The following is a 23,481-nucleotide window of genomic DNA, read 5'->3' as shown; positions in this document are numbered from 1 at the left end:
CTGTTTCAGTAAGCAGCTGGGTGAAGCCTCTAAGAGGACAGTATGCTAGGCTCCTGTCTGCAAGCATAACCGAGTACCATTAATAGTGTCACAGATTGGTGCTTGTCCATGGGATTAGTCTCAAGTTGGAGTGGTTATTGGTTGGCTACTCCCTCAGTCTCTGCTCCATCTTTATCCCTGCATGGTAAGCATTCATTGATAAGTGGGTATTAGCCATAAAGTACAGGATACCCATGATACACTGCACACATTCAAAGAAGCTAGCCAAGAATGATTGTCCAAGTGAGGATGCTCGAATCTCACTTAGAAGGTGGAATAAAATAGTCATAGGAAGCTGGTGGAAGGAGGGAACTCAGTGAGAGATTAAATGGGAGGGAAATGATACAGAATCAGGATTAGGTGTGAAGAGAGATAGAAGACAGTGCCAGAGGGCCAGGAGAATGAATGAAAATTAGTGGCTGACTGGGCATGGGGGAGGATTCCAGGAGCCTATGGGGATGACTTTAGCTGAGACTCCTAGCAGCACTCCTAGCAGCAAGGATATGAAACTAGAAGAGACCACCTCCTGTAGCCAGGCAGGAAACCCCCAATGGAGGGATAAGGACACCAACCTACCCACAAAAGTTTCAACCTAAAATTTGTCCTGAAAAGTCAGAATATCACCCAAAAACTTCCAAAATATCTGTGTATGGTAAATTATATAGCACTATTGATTATCTAGTAATCATATATCCAGCTATTATCTATCATGTGTGCATCTAACCTTTACCACCATATATTAATCATATATCTACCTATCATCTATCATGTATGTATCTATCAATAATGTCACATAACCTACTGGATTTCAATCACATGTCTGTCATCTATCTATCATCTATCATTTATGTATCTATCCATCATCATCATCAGACACTTGCAGACCATTTATTAATCTCTATGTATCTATCATAACATCATCCTCATTTATGCATCAGCTGTCTATCAATTTCCATAGTTATTTTTATGTATCAATCAATCAGTCTGTCTATCATGTATCTATCCATCATCACCACCACCATCATCATCAGATACCTGCAGACCATTTATCTATCTCTGTGCATCTATCATAACTCATCATCCTCATTTATCCAGCCGCTGTCTATCAGTTTTCTATATTTGTCTCTCTCACATCAATCAACCAGTCTATTCTCTGTCTATCTGTGTATCTATCATTCACTTTTCTATCCTCATTAAATGTAAAATTACCTATTATTCATCTACACTGCAATTGTCCATAATCATCTTTTTACCTCTGTGAATCTTCTAAAACACACATAAACACACACAAACACACACACATATTATCTATCATCTATTATCTACTATCTATCATCTATGTATTGATGCATTATTTATAACCTATGAATAATACTTATATTGTTTATCAATTTATATATTATCTACATACCTATCTATCATGATTTACCCACCATCTGCCTTTCTTCATTAGTCTTTTCCTTATTTGCCTGTATTTCTGTCCAACTACCTAATAATCATCTTCATTTATCTGACATCTCTTTATTTTTTTATTTTACAGATGAAAACAAAGTAAGATTTAGAGTATGGAGCATTCATCAATGGGGATGTTTAACTTTAAAAAGAGGAAGTAGTGGGAAATGAAGGCAAAAATTATGCAATGGTGCATAATTAAATATAATTAGAATGTATGGTGTCAATATTAATTATGTTAAGACTAAAATATTTGCTTTTTGTATCATATGAAAAAACATTTTCAGTTTTAGAAATATTTAAAAGTTGATTGCATACCTGATTTTAATCCCGTTAGCCCATTAATTATTCCAAATCATTTTCATTGATTGGAAATAAAATTAAGGAAATTCTGGTAAAATATTAAACCCTGACAACCATTTGATGGAAACTACAATTGATTATTGAACATCTAAGTCTACTATTTTTTAATTATCTCAGTTATATTGACCACTTAAATGTCTATTGTACTTAATAATTACATAACATTAGAAATATGTTATTCTTCCTTTATATAAATGCCCTGTATTTTTTCTAATCTTTTCCAGGTTCCATTATAAATCAAAATAGAAGCAAGTTTTACTAATTCAACTGAGAGAAATTAAAAAAACAAAAACATAAAACTAAAAGAAAACAATTAAATAATCGTCCCAAAGCTGGAGGTGTGGCTTAGTAGCAATCTGCATTTGTGAAGACCTGAATTTCCTTTCCAAACATGGTCAACAGATAACTCATTATTCTTGTTTCTGTGTTACAATTATAAGACACATGCATAATGGGAAGCATTTCATAAGCTGGAGACAGCTGAAGATGTCACAGGAAAATCTAGTCACAGGCTTCCAAGATGCTATTAAATGGTTCTAATATTTGTATTTCACTGTATTTTCCTCTTTTACCTTGTTCTGGGTCAGATGTATTTGGACAGTGCAATATAGCAGAAGTGAGGGTGTGTGGCTGTTTGGCTTAGGCTATTACAGTCAAGGTACTTTCACCTTGCTTTCTCCTGAGCAGAAATTCCTGATTGAACCTAAGTGTCATACTTTGAGGAGAGATCAGAGACAAAACCCATTCTCTGAGCTCCCTTGTGGTGCTTCTGTCCAGGAAAGCCTTCAGAATATAATAACCTATCAGGTTCAGGTGAGACCACAAGTTAGAGACAACCACTTGACAACATGCCTAGGTTTTCAACTTTTGGAATTTGTAAGAGACAGCAAATATCTTTGTTTTCAGTTGGTGAGATTTGAGATATTTTCTTAGTCTGCATCAGGTAACAAATTCAAAATTAGTATTAATGTTTAAATAAAAATATGTAGTATCACAGAGTTGCAGAAAATATATCATTGTAAATGTGGTAAAAGAATAGCAAGCATTCAATGGATGGTAATCCTGTATCAATTTGTAATACAGATGCTTCGGTGTCTGAAAGTATCATAACGATTGATCCCTGACTTCACATTGTGGTGAAAATATAACATATAAGGAATATTAGAAAATGATTTTGTTTGAAAAACTACATTGTAGCAAGTAACATTTTGCAGAAGAAAAATCTTGATAGATTGCATCAGAGGAGGCTTTGAAAAACAAATTGGTTCAAAACTTTATTTTGATGGATATGTAATATTTGGAAGGAAGAAAAGATAAAGTGTTCTTTAAATTATCATAATCAAATAAATTATGGTAGAAACAATATGTAAATAATCACATAAATATGAATTTGTCTACTGTAGAGGCTCTGACTTGGGAAATAAATGCAGATTGATAGAGAAAGTCTTTCACAAAGGGCCTGAATGCCAGGCAGAATATTTTGATTTTAATGGCATTCAGGGGACCCACAAATGATCTTAAACACTGAATACACCTTGACGTTTTCTCTAGTAGGGAGTGGGCTTACTATTGAGGGAACATATTAGATTATGGTGCAGTCATAATTCTTACCAACCTCTAATTTGTCTTGAACAGAAATTTGTCTTCCTCTAATTTTTCACAATATCTGTTACTTATATAACATGAAAGAATTAACTTGAAAACATACTAACATTGTATTAGAATAAAAAAATTGCACTTGCATCTGATAAAATCTAACTTCTCAATTGATTCTTATAAATTCACATAAAGAATACAACATGCTTGAAAACTTCATGGATTTATTTTTTCTCTTCCTTTTTAAATGTGTTGTCTTGATGAGGAGTCTCACTGGGTAGTACAGACTGGCACAACACTCACCATAAAACCCAAGATCACCTCATCCCCACACTTGACTTTGTACCTTTGTTGGGATTATATTCATTTTCCTTTTCAAGTATCAGGATAGAGTAAAAAAAAATAAAGTTTCATTCTTTTAATGCTACAATTATACATTCCAAAAATTCAATTTGAGATGTTGAATCTAACTTCTGTTTACAGCTGGTATAAAATATTAAAATTGTTAATTTAATGTTTTTGCATTCCAAAAATGAGACAAAAGATTGCTCTACTAGGTAAACATAGTAATTGTATAAGAAACTAGTTGTGAGACTAGCATCATATTTTGTTATTGTTTTGCTTATAATGTACTAAATAAACAGTATCAATATGAAGAATATATATTACCTTTCCTTGTTAATAAAAGGGAATATATCCTTTGGGTTACATTTCTCACCCTTTCTCTATCTTCGTTACAGTTTTATATTTAAAATTTAAATCCTATGAATTCACAAGCTACTGTATCATTTATGTTGTGGTGTGCTTAATGAGACCACATATTCTAAAGATTAAGGTTAAATGTGTTTTTTTTTCTTGTTATATGTGAAATAAACAATCACACACGATGGGGTTGAGGTACCAAAACATAATAAGTTCTCATTTTTTTGACACTTCCGTTAGTTTGGAAAAATTAGGGACATAATCTACTTACAATTCTTGTAGCAGTGTTCAACATACTACTTAATGGGACTTTGACAGTATTTGTGCAGCCACCATTACATTTCAGATGTAAAAGTGATAACCCATCCTGAATCCAGGACTGCCTCAAAAACTCAAGTTCTGTTACAAGAATTGGTCATCCTTCTACATAGTGACCTGAATGAAATAGCATCGTGTTCTGTCATTTGTTTCTGCCTTCTCTGACATAATTCAGTGTAGTTTGGATTCCCCTGGACTCCTCTCAACATATCAGCTGATGCTTGCATTTGTGTGTCTGAACAGACTCTGATTATAGCTATACTAGGATTGATTTATTTGCTTACTAGTTAATGACCTGGTTTCTTAGAATTTGAAGTGACAATGGACAGCCCTGCTACAATTATTCCAAATTAGGTCACTGTATGACATGTATGTATACACAAGAATATACATGTGTACCTATATGTGTGTTTTAAGTATCTAAGAAATACCGATGGGGTTGTCTTTTGATGCAGTCAGTATGCATATTTGGCTTTCTAATTCTTCACCAGGCTTCTTGCCAAATGGTCCATATTGGTCTGGTAAGATTACCACAAAAATAGTGTGTCTTGGGTGTCTTTAGCAATAGAAGATGCATGCTAGGTTACCCTGGAGGTTCTATGCCTGGTATGAGGGTGGATAGTCCTAATACCTTTGAGGGAGTTCAGCATTAGCATGGAGAGTGGTCCTCTCCAAGCCTTTCCATCTATCCTTGTCTTTGTGCACTAATTCCCTCTCTTTTATAAGGGCAGAGGTCATATCGAATCTGGTTCTATCCTAATGACCTCTTGATTAATTGCATCTGCAGTGGTCATTTTCTAAGTGTCACCATTGAATGCACAGCCATGTATGTGCTGTTGAGCTTTCTCATCCGCTCTGGGTGAGCTTGACAGAAATTCTGCATCCAAATCAGCACAGAATTCCTTTAAATGGTGGATTTTCTTACGTCTGGTGATATCTATCATGCTTTCAATTTGTGTTTTCCTTAAATGTACTGATTTCCAGCTTGCTTTAATGGTCACTGTGTTCCTGGTAAGTTAGTAAAGACTTTGGCTTGTTATATGATTTTCTCAGTTTAGACTGAGCTCATGTTCTCTGGACATAATTCACATGTCCACAGGCATTCTTATTTCAGTCAGAAGTCTGCATCTGCCTTGCTTTTCATTTACCCTAGAAGAACCTCTTTACACCAATACTAGGCAATTTAGGTAAACTGCAATTTATCTTATATCTTGCACTATAGTTTCTGATTTAAGTGCTAAGGCCTCTGCTTTTTCCTAAATCACAACAATTTTCTTGTAGTACTTTCCTGGTTTTTTAGTATTCTATCCATAATTATTTTGACTTATCTTCCACATAGGATAACATTTTATTTCAGTTTCTGTTATATAGGTTGCTTATTAATACAGAATTATTTACTGAAATGGCTTTCATATTCATTTCCAATTGCATTACCTTATCTTTTACATTTAATGTCACACACACACACACACACACACACACACACACACACACACACACATACACACACACATGCCAGGGATTGATATAATCTACCCTCAGAAACCAAAATAACAATCACATGGAAGTCCAAATAGGTGAACCAATGAGTTTTCCTGGGGTTTTTCACAAAGACCATTGTATTCATTGTATTTTTGTCAACATGACATAAGCTGCAATCATCTGAGAAGAGGGACCCTCAACTGAGAAACTACACTCATCAGATTCATAGTAGATAAGACTGTGGTATTTTCATGATAATTGGTTGATGTGAACGGGCGTGGCCCACTGAGGGCCTTATTGTTCCAGGCAAGAGATCTGCAGCATATTTAGAAATAGTGGCCCAGGAAACGTTGTTATTAGCCTCTGATATGAAATACATATATAAAATCTCTGTTGTTAACTTCCTTTTACTAATTTAAGTTTTGAATTAAGCATTTTATTTTTGCATACATGCATTAGTGTTTGTCTGTAAGTATGTCTGTGCATATCTTGTGTGCAGTACCAGCAGCAGCCAGAAAAGAGCAGTGGATGGCCTGGAACTGTACTTAAAGATGGCTGGGAGCTGTTGTAGTTGGTGGCAAACTATTCCACATGCTCTACAAGAGCAGATAGTATTTTTAACTGAGGAGCCATCTCTGTTTTCTGATTTATATACGTAGATTTTTAGATTTGAGAAATTAAAATTGTAGTTTGAGATTTTAGTCTAGATACTCAAATATTTAACAGAATCATGCATACTTGAAGTTTTCACACATTAAAAACAGAAAAAAAAGGCCTAAAGGTGCCTATCATGACTTCCCTCTGAAAGAACAAACAAGCAGCTGAAAGAGTCAGATGCAAATAATTGCACCCAACCGATGGACAGAAGCAGCTGACCCCTGTTGTTGAATTAGGGAAGGCTGGAAGAAGCTGAAGAGGAGGGTGACCCTGTAGGAGGACCATCAGTCTAAATTAAGCTGGACTTCCCAAGATCTCTCAGACACTAGAACACTGCCAGGCAGCATACACCAGCTGATATGAAGCCCCCATCACACATACAGTAGAGAACTGCTGGGTCTGGGTTTAGTCAGAGATGATGCACCTAACACTCAAGAGACTGGAGGCCCCAGAGACTTTAGAGGTCTGGTGGAATAGGTGGTGGGGACATCCTTGTGGAGACAGGGGGACAGAGAGGAAGTATGGGATGTGGGACAGTCTGGGATGAGGGTAGACTGAGAGGGGAATAAAACCTGGAGTTTAAAATAATATATGAAAAGGAAAGTCATGGAAATCCTGAAACCTTGGCTCTTCAAGACTGGTCCATTCACATGTTCCAGCAATTCTTAGGTAGGGTAGATGTTGCTGTGCATGTATGTGTGTGTTTTCTTGCATATAGCTCTGTTAACTATTATAAGCAATTACAATTGAAGAAGCAAATATTTCATGCCTTTGTCATGATTACTGATACCCTAGTGACAAATTCTAAAAACAAAATACAATTGTTTATCTTGCTTGGCTCATGCACCAAGGGATTAAGTTATAGATATCTTACATCATTATTTCTGTATATGGTGTGGATGTCTTATATCATACAGCGTGTGGTATGGTCTTATATCACGGTTTCTGTATATGGTACAGATACTTTATATGGTTGTTTCTGTGTATGGTATAGATATCTTATATCACTGTTTCTGTATATCAACACAGTTCTGTATTGAGGATAGAATGGCAAAGATAAATCTTCTCACGACAGCATTTAACATTCATTTATGTTTCGTACATTTCAGCCATCCTTTCCAAGGAATGTGTAATCTTGATCAATTGAACAATGCTGATCAAGATGAGATGTCTACTCACTAAAAGAATTTTTATCATAGACCAAAAATAAAGATTAAACGTTCAACAAATTATAAACCCATTGCCAAGTAGAATTTTTCTCTCAGTCTTCATTATGTTCTCAGAAAAAATAAGATTTAAAAAGAGAGGGAAGTTGGTAATGCTACAGTATTTTTGTTAGATTGATCATCTTTTGATCTAGTGAGACAGACCACTGTGAAAATATTCAGAAGATACGGATGTAGCCACCTTTTTCAGCATTTTTTTTGTATGACCTAGTAATCAGCATTTTAACTAGTAAATTTATATCATGGTTTTACTCTCTCCTTTTAGATTTTATTATTTAGTTACTTAGTGGTCACACAAACAATTCAACTATATAATTATTTCTAGTGAAACAGTTATACCTAGTGTTATGCTTATTGTATTGCTGTTATTTGAACGTTTATCTACATATTTTAAGATTCGAAGGTTTCAGAACTGTTAGAACAATCTACCATGTTTTTGATTTCATAATCATTCTGGGTGTATTTTTTCTTGCATGATTCAATGAAGGGAGAAAACTTCAGATATTTTTCAAACATTGGATAATTTCAACTATTCAATATGTAATATTCATTCTGATGACAAATTAATATCCAGCAAAATGAATAGTTTTTGATGAAAATAAGAACAAGTCTATCATAAAACTATTGAAGGAATTTTTACGGAATAATATTCCTATATTTTATCTGGAATTTTGATTAATGGAGCCTTTGCTTACAGAGATAAGAGAGCATTGCCGTTGATATGGGGGGGGCTATTATTATTAGTGTGCTCATTGATTTGGTCATATGTTTGGTTCTTACATAGAAATTAGACCCTGTGGAGTTCATCAAAAGGTGCTGTCCAGTCCTCTGGCTATGGGAAACATAATTATCTAAGCTTCCAGCTGCTTGCATTCTGGATCTACCATTACATTTCCCATAGGTCAGCCTTCCCCCAGGTTGCTGCCACCAATTACCAGGAAGAGTGAACCCATGACACAGAACTCCTGCTGGGAGACACTGGGTCCCTATAAATGGACATGTTGGCATTTAAGGGCTCTCTGTGGCCTTGCTGACACTCTCCAGGAACTGGAGTGTGTGTAGTCCGTGATACCTTCCTACACTACAGTTTTCTCTTCTTCAAGTTTGCACTGCTGTTGACATTTTCTCTGTTCTTTATTCTTTCTTGGAGTAACTCTAAATTATTCTCTTAGGCTTCTATTCCATCTTGGCCAGTGAGTCTTTGCAAACAGCACAAGCATCTTTGATTGTACCATTGATGCATCTAACATATTGCACTAAATACAGGCATACTGTGATTTAGGTATAATTCTGGATACTGAAGATACAACTGCCATGCACAGCACCTGGTATTGAGAGGCTTACATTAGAGTGAGAGGTAAATATAAAGAAAACAAATAGAATGTCAGGTGTGGATAAACCCTAAACACTCATCCAACGTAACTGCAGGATTAAAGTATACACACATGAAAAACAACATGTTTTCAACCAAAACAGCAATATTTCCAAGTTTTACATACATCTGTTTAGAAACAATTGAAAGGATGGGTGGTTTTAATGTCAGCTTGACAGAATGGAGAGTCACCTGAGAAAGGATTTCAGAGAGAAGCTGTCTATAGAGAATGGACTGTGCAGATGTCTGTGGAGGGCTGTCTAGATTGTTAATTGAAGCGCAAACTCTGAATATGGGCTGCACCATTCCATGGGCTAGGCTCTGAACTGTAGAGGGTTAAGAAATCTCATTCAAGATGGAGATTCGAGCAAGCATCTGTCTCTTCGCTCTTCACTGTGCCTGTGTTGCTGAGTTCCTGACTTGAGTTCCCTGAACTGATAGACTGTAATTTAGAGTTGAAAAACCGATAAACCAAAGTAACAATTACATCAAAATCCCATTATGTGCTGACAACATAGACTGTAGCGATGCAACATAGAGAAACTGTTCTCAAAATGACTCAAAAGAACCCTTCCCTCTGCCTAGCATCTATAGTATCAGAAAGTGCTTTGAAGTTTTCTATGGGGCCAGTAGATACTGATTAACTCACACGGGATTAACCCTGCAAGCTAGACTACTGATACATGAAAGATGCAATATGATGTGGCTGTTACTGGGTAACCAACTACTTTCTGGCTGGATTTGAGAATTTCTCCATGGGAGAGATATCATGGCTGGTTGTCTGAATCAAGTCAAAGTTCAAGGCTGGGGAAATCATATGATACTGGGTATAGCATACTATTATCAACTTGTCTAATTAGGTTGTTCAACTGCCTTTTTACATGTTTATGTTCATACTCACAGAGCAGTGTTACTCTCAAGGTTGGCCAGAGAAGCTCTTGTTCACAGCATCCTGCAGTCAGTGCTGAGACTCTCCATTGTTCTATGTACTGAGACTGAGAGACAGGTCCTCCGCCCTAAGTAGACGTATTTATAACTACTCTACATGGATGGGCCTACATCACTGAATATAGATACCACTGAAAGAATTTAATGTGATAGGTGGTCCAGTGACTGGCCCAAATTGGCTACATCTCAAGGGGAGGCTCCAAAGTCTGACACTATTACTGATGCTATGGTATGCTTACAGAAAAGAGCCTAGCATGGCTGTTCTCCGAGAGGTCTAACAAGCAGCTGACAGATACTTACACTCAACCATTGGACTAGAGTTGAGGACCACTGTGGTTGGATTAGGGAAAAGCTGGAAGAAGCTGAAGAGGAGGGCAATCCCATAGGAAGACAAGGAGTTTCAACTAACCTGGAGCCCTGAGATTTCTCAGACACTGAACCACCAAGGAGGCATCAGACATGAGTTGGTTCAGGGCTCCAGACACATATATAGCAGAGGACTGTCTGGTCTGAGATCAATCTGGGAAGAAGTGCCAAAGCCTCAAGAGACTTAAGGCACCAAGAAGTAGGCAGGCTAGCACGAGGAGGAGGATATCTTCTTGAAGACAGGGGAAGAGGAATGGGATGAGGAACTGTGGGATGGAGGAACAGGAGGGGGGAATGAATGGAATGTAAAAAAAAAGTAATAAACACAGAGAGAGAGAGAGAGAGAGAGAGAGAGAGAGAGAGAGAGAGAGAGAGAGAGAGTACAAGAAAATTCAAGACAAAAAAAGAATAGGATTGCTCTGGCTAGGACTTCAAGTACAATGTTGAATAGGTATGGAGAGAGTGGACAGCCTTGTCTAGTCCCTGATTTTAGTGGGATTGCTTCAAGCTTCTCACCATTTACTTTGATGTTGGCTACTGGTTTGCTGTAGATTGCTTTTATCATGGTTAGGTATGGGCCTTGAATTCCTGATCTTTCCAAGACTTTTATCATGAATGGGTGTTGGATCTTGTTGAATGCTTTTTCCGCATCTAACAAGATGATCATGTGGTTTTTGTCTTTGAATTTGTTTATATGATAGATTAAGTTGATTGATTCAAGGGGATACAAATTGGAAAAGAGGAAGTCAAAATATCACTTTTTACAGATGATAGGATAGTATATATAAGTGACCCTAAAAATTCCACCAGAGAACTCCTAAACCTGATAAACAGCTTCGGTGAAGTAGCTGGATATAAAATAAACTCAAACAAGTCAATGGCCTTTCTCTACACAAAGAATAAACAGGCTGAGAAAGAAATTAGGGAAACAACACCCTTCTCAATAGTCACAAATAATATAAAATATCTCGGCCTGACTCTAACTAAGGAAGTGAAAGATCTGTATGATAAAAACTACAAGTCTCTGAAGAAAGAAATTAAAGAAGATCTCAGAAGATGGAAAGATCTCCCATGCTCATGGATTGGCAGGATCAACATTGTAAAAATGGCTATCTTGCCAAAAGCAATCTACAGATTCAATGCAATACCTATCAAAATTCCAACACAATTCTTCAACGAATTAGAAGGAGCAATTTGCAAATTCATCTGGAATAACAAAAAATCTAGGATAGCAAAAACTCTTCTCAAGGATAAAAGAACCTCTGGTGGAATCACCATGCCTGACCTAAAACTTCACTACAGAGCAATTGTGATAAAAACTGCATGGTACTGGTATACTGACAGACAAGTAGACAAATGGAATAGAACTGAAGACCCAGAAATGAACCCACACACCTATGGTCACTTGATCTTCGACAAGGGAGCTAAAACCATCCAGTGGAAGAAAGACAGCATTTTCAACAAATGGTGCTGGCACAACTGGTGGTTATCATGTAGACGAATGCGAATCAATCCATTCCTATCTCCTTGTACTAAGGTCAAATCTAAGTGGATCAAGGAACTTCACATAAAACCAGAAACACTGAAACTTATAGAGGAGAAAGTGGGGAAAAGCCTTGAAGATATGGGCACAGGGGAAAAATTCCTGAATAGAACAGCAATGGCTTGTGCTGTAAGATTGAGAATTGACAAATGGGACCTCATGAAACTGCAAAGCTTCTGCAAGGCAAAAGACACCGTCAATAAGACAAAAAGACAACCTACAGATTGGCAAAGGATCTTTACCTATCCTAAACCATATAGGGGACTAATATCCAATATATATAAAGAACTCAAGAAGGTGGACTCCAGAAAAATCAAATAACCCCATTAAAAAAATGGGGCTCGGTACTGAACAAAGAATTCGCACCTGAGGAATACTGAATGGCAGAGAAGCACCTGAAAAAATGTTCAACATCATTAATCATCAGGGAAATGCAAATCAAAACAACCCTGAGATTCCACCTCATACCAGTCAGAATGGCTAAGATCAAAAATTCAGGTGACAGCAGATGCTGGCGAGGATGTGGAGAAAGAGGAACACTCCTCCATTGTTGGTGGGATTGCAAACTTGTACAACCATTCTGGAAATCAGTCTGGTGATTCCTCAGAAAATTGGACATTGTACTACCAGAGGATCCAGCAATACCTCTCCTGGACATATATCCAGAAGATGTCTCAACCGGTATGAAGGACACATGCTCCACTATGTTCATAGCAGCCTTATTTATAATAGCCAGAACCTGGAAAGAACCCAGATGCCCCTCAACAGAGGAATGGATACAGAAAATGTGGTACATTTACACAATGAATGAATTTATGAAATTCCTAGGCAAATGGATGGACCTGGAGGGCATCATCCTGAGTGAGGTAACACAATCACAAAGGAACTCACACAATATGTACTCACTGATAAGTGAATATTAGCCCAAAACTTAGGATACCCAATATATAAGATACAATTTGCAAAACCCATGAAACTCAAGAAGAATGAAGACCAAAGTCTGGACACTGTGCCCCTTCTTAGAATTGGGAACAAAACACCCATGGAAGGAGTTACAGAGACAAAGTTTGGAGCTGTGACGAAAGGATAGACCATCTAGAGACTGCCATATCCAGGGATCCACCCCATAATCAGCTTCCAAACACTGACACCATTGCATACACTAGCAAGATTTTCCTGAAAGGACCCAGATATAGCTGTCTCTTGTGAGACTATGCTGGGGCCTAGCCAACACAGAAGTGGATGCTCACAGTCAGCTATTGGATGGATCACAGGGCTCCCAATGGAGGAGCTAGAGAAAGTACCCAAGGAGCTAAAGGGATCTGCAACCCTATAGGTGGAACAACATTATGAACTAACCAGTACCCCGGAGCTCTTGACTCTAGCTGCATATGTATCAAAAGGTAGCCTATTCGGCCATCACTGAAAGAGAGGCCCATTGGACACATAAACTTTATTTTATATGCCCCAGTACAGGGGAATGCCAGGGCCAAAAATTGGGAATGGGTGGGTAGGGAAGTGGGGGGGGAGGGTATGGGGGACTTTTGGGATAGCATTGGAAATGTAATTGAGGAAAATATGTAATAAAAAAAAGAATAGGAGATGAAAGGATGGACAAAAGGATGGCATTCTCATATTTTCTTGAATTCATGTATGAAAATTTTTAAATAATAAAAATAAGATGTGTTCTTAATACATTGTGAAACAGTTATGTTTTTTTCAAGTGCTTAAAGTTAGCAGGCTCAAATTTAAATTATCCTATCTCTTTTCTGAGTATGTGTTCTATTAAAAGGGAGAAGTAAGGCTATATGATCTATGCCAGACTATTTCAATGAGGTAAATCCTTGATATCTTTTCTAATGTCAAAAAACTATCACTTTAAAGAAAAACAAAAATATTGTCTTTCATTGAATCTTCATTAAGTTAGGGTGAGATCTAATATCATGACATATTAAAATATAACCCTTTATTCCTGTGAAAATTTAGGTTTTGTTTTACAAATAAAAGGACTTTTCAGGTGTGGAATATGCACACTATTGTTCTATGGTAATATATGAATTTTTGTCAATAAAGCATAACGTGCTTTCTTATTTATCCTTTACAGAAACACTTCTTGTCATCTTCATTTGCACCCTATGATTGATGGGGAACATTACTAACTCACTGAGCACAGCATCTACTGTCTGAAATCTGCATTTAATACAAGTACAAAAAGAGGGTCCATTATGTTTGCAGAGAATTGTAAATGTCACAAGCATTTGAGATACCTTATAGCTTATCCTGTGCAAAATATTTCCCTTGGTTGGAGACTTTGTCTCTAATTTTTCCAGTTTTCATTCCTATAAGATGCCCTTCTATATTTATCAAAACTGATATGGACATCAGTTACATAGATGGACTCCATGTTTTGTCCTTAAAGCAACATAACTAGCTTTGCAAACATTGTACATACCTTTTAAAGGTTGTTCTGTTTATATAAATGTAAGTTGTGAATTTGATACTACACTAATTAATACTTTCATGGGTAAAAATGATTAACTGCCCACATATGTTTCCGTTTAAGAAAATTACATGTTATCCTTACTTATGGTTCTTGATTTTACAAAACTAAACATCATTCCCCAAGCAAACTAAGTGCCCGAGAATTGGGGCCCTTTTAAACTTTTAGTAAAAAGAAATCCATGATTACTTTATTGTGTCCACTTTTCTCTTAAGATTGTCCCAAATTTCTTGACTACCGAGTTAGCACAATGTGGAAAGCAGTAGGTACTAGCGCTCATTTGAACCATGACTTTTATGGAAAGGATGTTACACTCAGTATTCAAGACACTAAGCTGTTCACTTTTGTGTTTTTGATAACCAAAAACTATCATTAATATACCTAAAACACTAATAAAACAAAATCGCTGTGAAGATAAGTATCAATCTCATAATATACCATTGACGATCAAAGATGTAAATAGTTTAATTATTTCATATGACATTAAAATAATCTTTTAAGGTGGTACTTATAAAATATAGCATTCTTTCTTCAATCTTAATTTGTTCTCAAATATTCTTTTTAAAAGTTATTATAGTATTTGTGAAAAGATAGTATGGCTTGCAGGCAAACAATATTTCCAACTATGGAGTTAAAGAACCGAGTCTATATAGTTAAACACAAAGGCATATGGAGGCAAGCTGGAACAACTATGAATTCAGAACCCATCTTACAGATGCCAAGAAGAAGATAAATTAGAAGTAAGGTGATAGTTGTAGCCATTCTGCTCTGAATGCCCTGGCCATGACTATCTTCCAAACAGGAGCCTGATAGCCTAGGTCCTGATGGTGCAGCAGGTCAGCACTACAAGTGAGGAAGCCCAGTGTGGGAGAAGTAAGAAATCAGGAATGGGATTTAGACAAGTAAGACTCATGGGAGCTTAGAGAAATAAACATATATTTGGGTTATTTCTTCAGCTGTCAATTCAAAATTAGAAGTCAATGGTGTAAGATCCTAAAGACATACAAAATGGCACTGTGGTCAACCATATGTCCATGACAAAACAAACAAACGAACAAAACAAACAAAAACACAGAACAGCTACCTTGTCAAGAACTGCCCTCTAGTGCAAACACCCACATACATACATAGGACTGAAATGAAAATGCAGCCTTAAAAATGCAAAGAAAGACTGCACAGAAAATGGTCGAGTTTATATTAAAACTCCTCTGAGTATCTAGCAGTGAACAAACCAGACACCCATGCAAGGATGGTGGATTCCATTGTGGGAACAAAGGCAGAGCATGTTCCTTATCAAAGCTGCCTCTGCCAGGAGCCAACTTTTTGTTTCTAGCAACTCCTTTTGCCATGGCACAGTCTTTTAGAAATAGGCAATATTTTAAAATGGACAATGGCAACTCACAGCTGATGCTCAGGACAATAACAAAATCAAAGAGATTGTGAAACAGTAAACATAATCCATGAAAGGAAGTTAGTTGCCAAACCATGAGAAAGTATATAACAAGGACAGTACAAAACCTTAGGAGATGAAACTAAAGGCATGGTCCTTCAGAGACAGCCCCATTTGAGCTTAGTGGATCACAATACAAAACAAAAGAATATGAACATAGGAAAGGGGCATATAGGAAGGAGCAGGCTTGATAGAGGAAGGAAGGAGACAAGAGAGGGTAGGGGAGGATAATCACAATGTACTATACACATGTATGTTATTGCCAAAATTAATACTATTAAAGGAAAAAGTGAAGTTTATGCATCACAAAACCAGAATTCTCTCATGGTAAGTAGGTTATTTATTTGAGTTATTAGAAAATAGAGTACTAGCCAGGCATAATGGCTCATATACCAGTACTTAGGAAGCAGATGTATGAGGCTCTTTGTGAGTTTGAAGGAAGCTTCATTGTCTACATAACCAATTCTAGGTCAGCCATTCCTAAAATAGTGAGTCCTTGTCTCAAAATAAAAGCAAGTGTGAACAAACAAGCAAGAGAAACTCAAAGAGGGTAACAGCAACAATAAAATCAAAGGAAAACATCATTAACAGACAAAGCATGGTAACCCACAAGATGTCTCTCCATAAGAAAATCGCATTTCAGAATCATCTATCAAGAATTAAGAATGCTGATCCTCCAGTAGTACTATGTCCAATTTTCTGAGGAACTGCCAGACTGATTTCAGAGTGGTTGTACAAGCTTGCAATCCCACCAACAATGGAGGAGTGTTCCTCTTTCTCCACATTCCTGCCAGCATCTGCTGTCACCTGAATTTTTGATCTTAGCCATTCTGACTGGTGTGAGGTGGAATCTCAGGCTTGTTTTGATTTGCATTTCCATGATGATTAAGGATGTTGAACATTTTTTCAGGTGCTGCTCAGCCATTCGGTATTTCTCAGGTGAGAATTCTTTAGCTCTGAGTCCCATTTTTTAATGGGGTTATTTGATTTTCTGGGGTCCAGCTTCTTGAGCTCTTTGTATATATTGGATATTAGTACCCGATCTGATTTAGGATAGGTAAAGATCCTTTCCCAATCTCTTGGTGGCCTTTTTGTCTTATTGACAGTATCTTTTGCCTTACAGAAGCTTTGCAATTTTATGAGGTCCCATTTGTCTATTCTAGATCTTACAGCACAAGCCATTGCTGTTCTATTCAGGAATTTTTCCCCTGTGTCTATATCTTCGAGGCTTTTCCCCAGCAATACCTCTCCTGGGCATATATCCAGAAGATGTTCCAACTAGTAAGAAAGAAACATGCTCCTCTATGTTCATAGCAGCCTTATTTATAATAGCCAGAAGCTGGAAATCCCAGATGCCCCTCAACAGAGGAATGGATACAAAAAATGTGATACATTTACACAATGGAGTACTACTCAGCTATTAAAAAGAATGAATTTATGAAATTCATAGGCAAATGGATGGACCTGGAGGGCATCATCCTGAGTGAGGTAACCCAATCACAAAAGAACTCACATGATATGTACTCACTGTTAAGTGGATATTAGCCCAGAAACGTAGGATACCCAAGATACAATATACAATCTGCAAAACACATGAAAATGAAGAATAACGAAGACCAAAATGTAGACACTTTGCCCCTTCTTAGAATTGGGAACAAAACACCCATGGAAGGAGTTACAGAGACAAAATTTGGAGCTGAGACGAAAGGGTGGACCATCTAGAGATTGCCATACTCAGGAATCCATCCCATAATCAGCCTCCAAACACTGACCACCATTGCATACACTAGCAAGATTTTACTGAAAGGACCCAGATATAGCTCTCTCTTGTGAGACTATGCCGGGGCCTAGCAAACACAGAAGTGGATGCTCACAGTCAGCTATTGGATGGATCACAGGGCCCCCAGTGGAGGAGCTAGAGAAAGTACCCAAGGAGCAAAAGGGGTCTGCAAACCTATAGGTGGAACAACAATATGAACTAACCAGTACCCCCCCCCCCCGCCAGAGCTCATGTTTCTAGCTGCATATGTATCAGAAGATGGCCTAGTCGGATATCATTGGAAAGAGAGGCCCATTGGTCTTGCAGACTTTATATGCCCCAGTACAGGGGAACGCCAGGGCCAAGAAGTGGGATTGGGTGGGAGGGGAGTGGGAGGGGAGGGTATGGGGGGGGACTTTTGGCATAGCATTGGAAATGTAAATGAAGAAAATACTTAATAAAAAAAAGAATTAAGAATGTTACGCATGCCAGGCATTGCTGGAGCCTGCTTTAGATACCAACTCTCCAGAGACTGAGGGAGGGAATTCCCAGTGAATTAAAGGCCAACCTGATCTACATAGCAAGTTCCAGGAAAGGCAAGGCTACACAGAGAAACCCTGTCTTGAAACACCATTAAAAAAAAAGGAAAGGAAAGAAAAGAAAAATGTCACCTATATACATACATACAGGTTTATATACATCATGTATAGATTGTTGCATGTACTTGTATATGTGTGATTTATTTCACATTTGAAGGATAATTTATATATACTCTCTTACATTTGATATTTCTCAAGCTTAAAAGCCCCCATCAGGTACTCATGGCAGTCATATCAATTCTCAATAGCAAGTTTGAAGACTCTATCAAGTTTATTCAAATCAAGATCAATCTTTCTTTGCTTGATTTAAAAACATCAATCATCGCTACGCTTACCACCTCCTTTCTGATAAATACCAAATCTGCTTTGAATTGCAGACTCATTTTCAGTTGCCTTTTGCAATTGAAAACCTTCTATTGAAGGTTTGGAGCATCGGATATGCTGGATGAATGAAAATCAGATATCTCTCAACAACACAATTCACCACCCAGCCTTCCCCTATGGCTAGAACTCGTCTTTCAAAATTCATATTCTATGAGCTTAATTCTTAATGCAACAACACTGAGAATTGGGGGGACTGGGGAGCTGTTTAGATCAAGAAGTCACACTCCTTGTACAAGGTGTTTTGAAAGGTTCTGCCAGAGGGATTTCATGCACATTGCCTTTCTCCTGTCCCCTATGTGAAAGCACAAGAAAGCTTGCTAACACACACACACACACACACACACACACACACACACACACACACACACACACACACAGAGCGCAGGTCCCTGAACATGAATTCAAGCACAGACCATTGTCAATCTTGCAACTGTAGTTTCTCCTGAATCTCTGCCACATTTTTCTACCTGCTATCAGTTCAGTTTTTGGTCATGTTTAGAACTTGTTTACAAATTTTGTTCCCAGTGTTTTCCTTTAGTTATCCCTAATTTGGTAATGACTACCCCATTTATCAACCACAGCTTACTATGAAATTTTAATTAACTTTACAAGCCAAATCAATAGGAAAGTTAAGAAATGTATGTATTAGGAAGCCATTTCTAAATTTAAAAATATACTTTGAGCTGTTGTTACAATATATCTGTTACCTCTGAAGCTGCTACAATATATTTGTTACTTCTGGTACACAAGAATGTCTTCCACCTTCCACAATAGCCACAGATTTTTGGTTTTTTTTTAGAGAAACTTATCTCATTGATAAACTATTTTCTCAAATATGGGTCAAACATTGTTTTTCATTTGTCTATTTATATACATAAATTGTTAGATTGACTTGTGTGGCATGAGAGCAAATTTCTTTAACAAAATTTTACTATAGAACAGCACAAGAGAACATATCATTAAATCAAATACTGAGTCGATGTTAAAAGGAACAAATCTCTTTATCAACAAGTTTAACTAGTAGGAATAGTCCTTATAAATAAGTGAGGTGCTACATAGACTGGACATATATTACTGTTTTGTGTTTGTGAGATGGCCTTGAATTCCTAGAAGAAATGCACACACATCACAAGAGCTGGCTTGTTTTCATTCTTGTCCTTAAAGTTATGTTGTTAGTTTATATGTGTAATGTGCACTGAGCAATTCAGTTATCTTAAATGAAAGAAAGTGAGAGCTTACTGTCAAATCTATTGATGCATCTGCTGGGGAGGCCATCTTAGAAGATACTTAGGCTCTTGAAGTTTGTTTTTAGAACTACTGCATTTGCTATGGCTTGGAGAGGAGACATGTGATCTTGTTAATGTTGACTGGCCTCTTGTCACTACATATGACAGTCATATGATGCATTAGTGGTACAAGGTTACTATTCAAATGTGTGTGTGTGCCTGTGTGTGTGTATTTCAATAGATAAGGTAGTGATTATAAATTTCAACATGACAAAATTGGCATATGTTAACAGAAAGAATTCATATTGATAAAAATAACAATATTTTTTCTTCTCACAATAGAGAAGCTTGTTGCTTTGGGGATTATAAAAGACATATCTCTGCTGAACTATCTCTGAAAGGTAATATATAGTTATTACTCAATATGATACAACATTGACTGTAAGTTTACATTAAATGGCTTTTTGGGTTCAAATAAAGTAGCTTAACTTTTTTCTCATAGCCTTCAAAGGGCAGAAAGAAAGTTTGAGTACTTGGAATGTAAAAAGGGGAGAAAATTAGTTAAAATTATTTAAATATTTTTGAAGTGTTCCATGCCAACTATCTTCTTATGAAATAATGAGATTCAAAATTTTAATAGTAATAATGTTGTACATCAGGAAATCGAAGAAAATTTTGGAATTAACAATTAACCCACACCCTCCCTAGCATGTGCTATCACTTGAGTTTCTATCTTAACCACTCTGACTGGTATAAGATGGAACGACAGGTTCCTTTTGATTTCCATTTCCCAATGACTAAGGAATTTGAACATTTCTTTAAGTTTGTTGTTTGGGTTGCTGATTCTAACCTTTAGTTCTTTATATAGTTTGGATATTAGCCCTCTGTCAGATGTAGTGTTGTTGAAGATCCTTTCCCAATCTGTAGACTGTCATTATGTCCTATTGACAGTGTCCTTAGCCTTATGGAAGATTTGCTGTTTTATAAGGTCCCATTTATCAATTGTTGATCTTGATGCAATTGGTGTTCTGTTCAAGAAGTTGTCTCAGGTACCAATGCTTTTAAGGTTATTTCCTGCTTTATAATCGATTAGATTTATTGTAACCATATTTTATATTGAGTTCTTTGATCAATTTGGATTAGAACTTTGGACTGGTGTTAGATATGGATATATTTGCATTCTTCTACATGCAGACATCAAATTAGACCAGCACCTAACCCTAAACCTAACCCCTAAGCCTAACCATTTGCTAAAGTTGCTTTTTGTTCTAAAACCCTACCCCTAACCATTTGTTAAAGATGCTTTTTCTCCCTAAAAGCAGTGAGCCTAAGCAATGGCATGATTCTTCTGCATTTTTGTGTGTTTACCTCAAATGCTACTAACTACAGACTAGGCAGAGTTCCAGACAACACAGATAATTAATGCAAGTCAGGAAAAATAAGAATTGTAGAAAATAAAGGTGAGAAACACTCTGAACACAGAACGGCATGTCCTTATGAGGTTAACAGGATTGTCACTAATATGTGGAATATTAGAATATATTAAAGAGTAATTGGCATGCAAGGAAGAGAGAGAGAGATCGTCCAGTAGACAAAAGCACTTCCTGGTCTTGCTTAGGACTGGATTTGGTTTTAACAGCTTCATCAAGAGATAGAAGAGTTCTGGTGAGCCCTCATCTGCTACCTTGTCAAGAACTGCCCTCTAGTGCAAACACCTACATACATACATAGGACTGAAATGAAGATGCAGCCTTAAAAATGCAAAGAAAGACTGCACAGAAAATGGTCGAGTTTATATTAAAATGAGAATGTGAAATGAAAACAGAAGAAGGTGACTCCTCAGGTATAACATCTTCATTTCTTTAAAGTTTTTGCATTTGATTTTGATTTTTTTTGTTTTGTTTTGTTTTGGCTTTTTTTTTTTTTGCAATAAAGTTAATCTTTTTCAAAATTGGTAAGCTTCACAAGTATTAAAAGGCAAAAACAAAATCATGTAGACAAGAGAGAAAGGTAGAGATTCTGCAATTCTGTCCTGGAAGCAAGGCCTCCTGAAGATAAATGTTACAAGCAAAATGATGAGAAAATTACAGCTTTGTTCCAGACAGATGGGAGAGCCATTTACCACCCACCATGTCATTTCTGAGGCAGACGCAGTCTCTGCTTTGTTCTTCTGCCTAGAAAATAATTATCCCCCGTGTTTGTTGCAATAATAAAGATAATAATAATTTGTTCTTACAGCACACTTTTGCTCCTAAGAGTTTAAACACTTTAGAGAGAACTCTCCCACTCATCTTTATAAAAGCCTTCTGAAGCAGTGATATGGAGATAAATGGCCACAGAACATGACTAAAGGAGAAGTGTTTCAACCTGAAGTGTTAAACTCTTATATTCATCTTAGTTGTGTGAGCCAAAGAAATGGAGACTCCATCACTAATATAGACTTGAAATTCTCCAAAGATTCCAGATATTTTTTCCATGATCTCTGACATAATTGGTATATTTTTTATGGCTTGAAATTTTATCCAGACTTAAATGGAGATATATAGTCAAATTTTCTATCTAATGATATTTTAGTGGAAGTATAAAAACAAATACATTTTTCCCTAAGGAGTTTAGCACAATGAAGAGCTAGGTCCACAGCTTTTAAAATACAGACATGTTTAATATTTACATCCGCTGACACAGTAAGCACCAGGAGTTAATTGAGAGAAATAATTAACAGGTGTTTCCAGGCCACTGAGTTTTCAAGACCATTGCATTTAAAGGACTGAAGAGAGTTCCAAACTACGAAGAGTACACAGGGCAGAGGATCTGAGCTGTGCCTCCAGTACCAGCAACTTGGGTAGGAAGCTCACAACCACACGGCATCTCAGCGACAGGTAAGTAAACACTTCACTACCTCCATGTGCACTGGTACACCTGTGCACAGGTTCCCCAAAACCACTTACTTCAAAGAAATGGATCTTATCAGTGAGTACATATCATTAGCCCAGAAACTTAGGATACCCGAGATATAAGATACAATTTGCAAAACACATGAAACTGAAGAAGAACGAAGACCAAAGTGTGGACACTTTGCCCCTTCTTAGAATTGGAAACAATTACCCATGGAAGGATATGGAGACTGCCATATCCAGGGATCCATCCCATAATCAGCTTCCAAACGCTGACACCATTGCATGCACTAGCAAGATTTAGCTGAAAGGACCCTGATATAGCTGTCTCTTGTGAGACTAGGCCGGGGCCTAGCAAACACAGAAGTGGATGCTCACAGTCAGCTATTGGATGGATCACAGGGCTCCCAATGGAGGAGCTAGAGAAAGTACCCAAGGAGCTAAAGAGATCTGCAACCCTGTAGGTGCAACATTATGAACTAACCAGTACCCCGGAGCTCTTGACTCTAGCTGCATATGTATCAAAAGATGGCCTAGTCGGCCATCACTGGAAAGAGAGGCCCATTGGACATGCAAACTTTATATGCCCCAGTACAGGAGAACGC

This window comes from Mus musculus, chromosome 6 (assembly GCF_000001635.26).
Source record: "Mus musculus strain C57BL/6J chromosome 6, GRCm38.p6 C57BL/6J".
NCBI classification, from domain to species: domain Eukaryota; kingdom Metazoa; phylum Chordata; class Mammalia; order Rodentia; family Muridae; genus Mus; species Mus musculus.
Note: the sequence above shows the minus strand (reverse complement) of the source record.